Here is a 7,741-nt window from a genome sequence, read left to right as displayed (position 1 = left end):
TTAAGAGAAATGGACCGTGGGAGGTAATGTTTTTCGGTGCGCCGGAAGAAAAGCCAGCATCGTGACGCGAGCGTTGTCGCATGGCGTGACGGCGTTCGATGCCATGGATCGCGGCCATCCTGATCGATACGCGCGTGTCGTAGAGAACGAAAGAAACGAGCGGGTCCGGCGATCCATTTTTTCGCTTCTCCTTCCGCAACGAGCGGGCTCCATTAGTCCGAGATTGGCTAATGCGCTCGAACGAGCATCGCGACACTTTTTGTGCCGGCTGGACCGGTTGAATAATTGTGTTTTGCAACGTCCGCGGGAGCGCTTAACTGAACTCCCTCGGGCATGAATCCAAAGAAGAATTAAGCAAAGAGGAAACTTGTGAAAAGCAAACCTATAAAAGGAACAATGGCACCGGGCGAATCGCGCAGTTTTTGGGACGATCGCGGGTCACGCGGATCGATTAAGCCTTTGCGCAAAGGAGGACACGAACGCTAATTAACGCCATGATTTCCGAAGTGAGTGTATATCGCGTGTCATACCCCGATCAATCCTGAACCACTCGTCAACTTTAACACGACTTTGTAGAGAAGCGTTGAAATTGCCTATATTAGTATTTTGATCGTCCGATTAAGTTAAAATATGCAATTTTTATCTTTTTAATTTTGCGATGTCTAAAATGCTATCAGAGAAATTTTACACTTCACTTTTTTTTTTTTTATTTTGGATGGAAGATATAATTGCAAAGTTATTTGATACAACTAAATAAACAATTTCGAGAGAAAATAAAATCTAAAAAAAATATAATTATGCATACGAATTGTAATATGTAAAAATAAAGTTCTCTTAAGAGTGTTTGATTTTTTAAAAAAGAAGATGCTCTTAAATAAAATTTTAAAAATTTATAGAAAAATAAAATATAAAGTCGAAAATAAATGTAAATGTTCTAAGAATAGGTTTTCCTAAATTTGAAAACTATTTTCATTAAATTTTAATTGTTTTCATGGTGTTTATTTAAATAAGACAATTTAAAAATTTTTTAATCTCCTTTTTATCTAAAGTCTATTTCTTTTTTATTGTAGCCTAATAATTTATCTAATTTTTTTTTTCTTATTGTTAAAGTTGTAGATTTATTATTTCACTGTTTTATTTTTTTGTCATTTCAATAATTTTTGTATTCTATCTTCTGTGTCAGCCAACACCACATTCTATTACATTTTCATAACTAAATCTTACTATAGTTTTCCATTTTTTTAAATTTTATTTAAATTGCTTAATTTTTTCTTTTAACTTTTTTGTTATTTTAATGTATTCTTATACTCTAACACTTTGTTTATTCTATATTTCAACGCTAATATTTGGTTAGTTAAAGAGAATTTTATTAATTTAATTAACGTATTTCTTCAAGCTCGTTCTATCTGTATTGGTGCTTTCGACCTTGCTTTTGATTAATGCAAAACCGGACGGATACGCACACTCTTTCCAACATTTTCACGGACCAGTGATGGGCGACGAGCACGAAGTCAGCTGGAACGACGATCACGGACATCACCATGAGGATTATGTCGCTCATCCCCATTATGCCTTTTCGTATGGGGTAGAGGACCACCATACAGGCGATTATCACGGTCAAAAGGAGCATAGGGACGGTAAGATACGCAATTTGAATGGAGATTAATCTCCTGTGCTTTAGGAGGATCCTTCTCGTCTTCTCGTATGTATCGCGAACGGGAAGAATAAGAATAACCTACTTACGTACGCGGAATCGCGATGCCATGCTCCGAGGGAGAAAAAGCTGACAAATGTACCGAGGTGAACGTAGGGCAGACTGATTGTGCGAATAAAAGTGGCAACGTGACCTTTGCTTGAGCAATTTTATAATGTTGCTCTTAGAATACTCAATGGAAAGCCGCGACACGGTAATTCTTTTAACTTGACTGACGTACGCTTTATCACTCGTCGAGCGATGTTAACAATATTTTATTAGTAATGTACGCAATTTTAGAAACGATTTTTTAAAAGAATAAAAATACTTGGACGTGGTTTTATTTTAACTAAAAATTTCAATATTCCGATTTTAAAATATAAAAGTTATGAAATTGTTCTTGAAATATGATTTTATTATATTTTTTATTTCAATTTTGTGTTTCAAATAAAAAAAGTATTATATAAATTCTTCTTGCAAATACGTATTTAATATGTATTTAAATTAAAATCTAAAAGTTACTTAGGCAAATTATTTTCTAATTTTTAAAATTTATTTAAACCGCATTTATTGATAAATATTTAAAAGTCAATTTTAATTTCCTCTCCTTTATCTTATCTTAATCCGTATGCCTCATTATAATAATCGCAATATGAATATATTACTTTATGAATAAATTTTGTCAAGATAAAACAAAAATTTTCATAATGCCAAAGCAAATATCATTTTGAGTGATTCAGTTTTCCACTGATATAATTTTGTAATAATATTTCTACAAAGCGCGGCTCTTTTTTATACAAAACGAGATCATCGAGCGTCGTCAAGTTTTAAATGGAGCGAGAGATTTCGTATCAACGCGTCGAGAGAAAAGTTAGGAACGATAAAAGTGCTGCTAAAAAACCACGCTTTAGTATTCCTGTCTTCAAAGGCAGACGCGCACCGGCTGAAAAGTTTATAACCATATAAAGCTTAGATAGCAGCTATTGATAGTAGGGTCTCTGAGCAATCGCGAGAGAATGCACTATTCCCACTCTCTCTCTCGCAGAAATATTAAGTTCATTAAAATAACTAAAATCAATTACATTTTATCAAACCAAAATTTTAATTCAAGTTTAATAAATGTGTATTGAAATTTGCTGCAAGTATCACATAATAGATTATAAAAAATTAATATTTTGATGGAATAGAAATCCGCAATTCGATGGTGGTTAAACGAACATAAATACATTAAATTGTGATTTATCAATTATTACACTTTATAAATAAACTTTGTTTAAATAATTATATTTCTTTAATACTTTATGAAACAGATATACATTTCTATACATTTATACATATATTGATTGTATTAAAAATATAATATTTACATAAAATAAAACAAATAAAACACAAAATAAAAGAAAAAGAATCAGAAAAAGAAGAAAAATATAAATATTGTTATTAATTATAAACAAAATTATTTATATAATATAACTACATTCTTAATTATTTGTATAGCACTTTTCTAACTTTCTGCATTTGTCAAAATTGATTTCAAATGCATATAGTCAACAAATAGAATATACTGTATACAAGCACAAAATCATTATTATTATTAACTTTTTTAATAAAATAAAAAATAAAATATTTAAAGAAATAATTTTGAAATATATTATTAATACTTTTTGCACTTTTTAATAATAAATTTATCCAGATCATCGTTTCACTTTTTCCCTCTTTTTTTCTCTGTAAGATCTCTTTATTTTCTTACAAGTGAAAATATTTTAAGTTTCTTTATATAATCGTGTGAAAAACATATCAGCAAGATGTAATTATGGATTTTTGAAAAGCGTGTATAAGAAATGTTCTATATTCCGTATTGTACTCGCATAAATCTCAATTCGTCTCCATAAAAAAGAACGATAACGCGTGTCTCAAATCTACCAACTTCGCGTGAAGCGCGAGACAAATAACTCGTACGTCGACGTTTTGCAGGCACAGAAGTGTTCGGGGAATATACTGTGAAAGAACCAGATGGCAATATCAGAACAGTGAAGTATCAGGCGGGTGAGGACGGATTTCACGCTCAAGTGCACAATAGCCATCGAAGCGATCATCATGATCACGATCATCATTAGCCCGCGTGGTTGAATACTATCTGCCAAACTTTATTTTATTCTGAGTAAACTTAATTATGTACTTAATTGTTTTATATTCATTGATTTAATAATCGTTAATATAAACATCTCACATTTATATATTACACTTATTAAAAGAATAATTAAGAATCTTAATTTTTTGTTTCCATCTTTTTAACGAAGATTTACGACTATTTTTACGATAGAGTCATTGTCATAAATTGCCATTCAATATCGCTTTGAAGCTGTTGCGAAAGCTGATCAGTCGCACAATTATCGGACTGAATTCTTCTTTGGAAGAAATAATTATTTCTTTCAAAGAAATTTAGCCAATTGTAACCGACAATATTGAGTTTTTATTATTATTATTCAATTTCCAGATAAGATTGTTTAAAGTTTTCAAAAGAAACAATTTTGCAAAAATGCATAATTTATTTCCTGTATTTGTAATATTCTATATTAAATTCTCTCTGATTATAACCTGAGCTCTACATTACTGTTACAGAATGTTTGATTAAAACGATATGTAATACTTACGATATATAATACTTTTTTGATAGAATTAACTATATTAAATTATAAAAGTCTTTAATTATATAAGTAATAAAAATCTCAAGTTTATAGAAAATCAAAAATTCTATTACTATATCTCATCCTTTCGGTACACATATTGCCTTTTCTGAAATAAATAATTTGTCAGTAATAAAGAATACAAATATACATGCAAATTAACATAATAGACAAATAATTATTTTTTTAACAAGTATCATCATTAAACATATATTTAAAAAATTGAAAACATTATTAATTTAATGGAACAGGTAGAAACTTTGAGAGATGCAGCCATTTTCGGCTCACTTGTTTCAACGCTCATATAACTCGAGCATTACTCATAAATGATTACAACATACCACAATGAAAGCATATCGCATAGGCATTCGGCAAATAGACATAATACTCGAAATTGAATTTATAACATGGCTTATACAGACTACATATTGTTTGCTCCAAATTACTTTCTATTCTTGGAAATTCATAGCTGCAATAAAAATGCGAAAATAGCCAAAAGTTACAAAAAATACAATGTTTTTTTAAAGAAACAATCTGCTTTTGAGCTGCTGTTTCTAAATTTCAGAACTCTATTAATTAATTAAAATATAATGTCTTTTATTTAAGAAATAAAGCACATCTCACAAATGTTATTATCTTATATTTATTAACCATCCTCTTCTTTTTCGCATAAAATTATATCCGCAGAATATTAAGAAATATTCTCGAAAATTGCTTATACAATATGCAAAGATATATCAAAACATCTTTAAAGATATAGCGTATATACACGAATATATGTGCTGTGTTTGGGAAAATACATTACGTATATATTGTGTCTTGCATAATTTTATCTCGCATATATAAAGCTTGTGGATCGCATCTTTTCAAAATACAATAAAGGTTCGTACATGTCGATATTCCATTTTCGATGTCTCCACATGTAATTTACATTCGACGCACATGACCGCTCGAACGATAAATCACTAAACACGACTGGGAAGAGTCATATGATAAACACCTGATAACGCACTTTCCATAACATGTATGTACAATATCATAGAAAATAGTAAACTTGCTAAGCTTGACGCATATATCTCGTTAATTGACGGTATCCTGTGTTAAACATCATAAATTGAATTCCGAGCTAGTGAGACAAGCTTAATTGCATTTCGATACAATAGTCTGTATCCGGCTTATATATCTCCATTGCGTATGTCAATGGACGTACAATAATTTCCTGACAAACGTACGATGAGCTATTTTCATCTATCACTTGCAATTGCGTCGATTATTATTATTATTAAACACAGAATAGTTTAAAAAAAAAAAAGATTACTATATGAAATCTTCAGGGAGATACTTGATTATTCAGAATTATTTAATTAACAAAATAATGCAAAGTGTGACTGCGCAGCAATAAGATTAACGGAAAAACTTTTTTATCGCGACTCTTTATATCGAGATTCCTTATCGCACCCTACAATCAGAATGACCTAAACCTCTCTACTACTTCCAAAGCGCTGGATCAATAGTACAAATGAACACTTGTGTCAATATTACAATTAAATTTTTATATTTATAATTTGTTTAGTTTTTACATCATCTTCCTTTATTTTTAATATTTTAATATTTATTTTTTAATTATTTTTAATATTTTTTCTCTCGTTCTTATTTCAATGCACATACGCAGAGTATAAATATTGTTTTAACGTGCACGTGATTAAATGGCAAATATGAGTAATGTGAAAGTAACGGAGAACGAAAGAATATGTCAACAATATGAAAATTAACACGTCAACTTCTATGTAGAAATTCAGTAGTTGACTATTCCATTACTTGGAAATGTGTTCGGTTTGTATTAATTAAAATAATAGCTTTGCAACGTGATTCACTGATGAATCACACGGCTTTAGAAACTTGAATACTCGCGACCTATGGATAGACCGCATGGTCTCAGTGTGTATAGAACAGTATAATCAGTAAACGTGTTGAAAAAAAATTAAAAATACAAAGTGTCAAGAATATGAAAGTGTGTGTTAGAAGAGAAAAGAAGGTACAATAATAACAGGTGCGTTAAAAATACAGAGATTAGATGTTTAATACTATAACAGTAGCTGCATCGCAATAGCAGTATTACTTTCATAATTAACCTTGATTAGTATAACGTTTAAAAACTCGATAAAACTAGCAAAGCTACTTATTCAGTATTTTTTTTATAAATTTTGCCGTTTGCAAGTTTCTATGTAATAGGTATTTAAATCCGAAAACTCGTTCGCGCTGTAGAAAAGCTGTGTAATTTCCAGTCCCTTGGAGAGAAAGTACACGCGCACGTTTTATATTCATAAATGCGTCTCCGTCCGATTACTGAATCGCGAAAGTTAAATGGCGTTATTCAACGCGACGAGCATCGCGACGGTTACGAAGAGTAACTCTTACCTGCTTTATGATGTTTCCAGAGTTGAGTTATAGCGAGGTTACAAGATCCGGAGCTATAAAAAATAACAATGTTACTGCACGTTGTAGGGGAAAGAAAAGGGATAATATGACGAAAGAAACATTTTATCGAAGAAGTTTGAAGATCATCGGCTCTTTTTCAGTACAAAATATAAAATATTCACAATCCCTTTTCTTTCCCCAAAATAACGTAAGGTATCCGAAATATTATATGTAATATTTATACTCTCGTGTGCGATATTATAGTATAAAGTATAAATGACATTTTCAGAGAGAAACGTCAAATAAAAATATAATTTTCAAAAATATTATAAGTTTTTATTGAATTTTAAGAACAATTCTTGTAATAGTGAATTTTAAGAACAATTCTTGTAATAGTCGTTTATGAAAACGCACTTGCGCTTACATTTTGGTCATTTTGTAAGTCAATACTCTTGCTAAATGTATGAGAAACATAAAATGACGATTAGTAAATGCCATTATGTAAGTCGTTTTTAAATATAAAATTCACTTATATAATAAAATTTAAAAAATTTTTTAATTATGCTGTTTTTATTTATCTTTTCTAATAAGAACTGTTTTCTAGCATAGAACGTAACTATAAAAGAAGGAGAATGCAAGAAAAATCGGCAATCTTAGTGTGAAATTCAATCAAAAAAGTATAAAAAGAATTAATCATTATACTGTTTAATTATATAATAAATTATAATGATTTTTACGTATATGAAAGCGACAACAAATTATAAACACTGTTATAATATTTGTTATTTAGTATCAGAAAATACTATTATAAACTATTGTATTATAAATACTATTATATACTATTTTTATCTTGACTCGGAATAACGAGATATGACTTGCGTCAGTTATTTAATATGCTACAAACTAACGCATTGTTAATTTGCCATTCTTATGAAATATTCCA

At 29.9% G+C, this 7,741-nt stretch overlaps 1 pseudogene across 1 annotated transcript; it reads left to right on the top strand.

The window, feature by feature from the left end:
- The first annotated feature begins 396 nt into the window (after positions 1–396).
- On the top strand, positions 397–3,849 carry LOC145948572 (uncharacterized; annotated as a pseudogene). Its single transcript, XR_014427394.1, has 3 exons — positions 397–506; positions 1,397–1,637; positions 3,668–3,849. The product of XR_014427394.1 is annotated as an uncharacterized LOC145948572 (transcript).
- Positions 3,850–7,741: the final 3,892 nt, after the last annotated feature.

This window comes from Prenolepis imparis, unplaced genomic scaffold (genome assembly GCF_030444845.1).
Source record: "Prenolepis imparis isolate NDT839.2.m4 unplaced genomic scaffold, iyPreImpa1.0 SCAF_2, whole genome shotgun sequence".
Lineage (NCBI taxonomy): Eukaryota > Metazoa > Arthropoda > Insecta > Hymenoptera > Formicidae > Prenolepis > Prenolepis imparis.
Note: the sequence above shows the minus strand (reverse complement) of the source record. Positions and strands in the feature narration are given on the sequence as shown.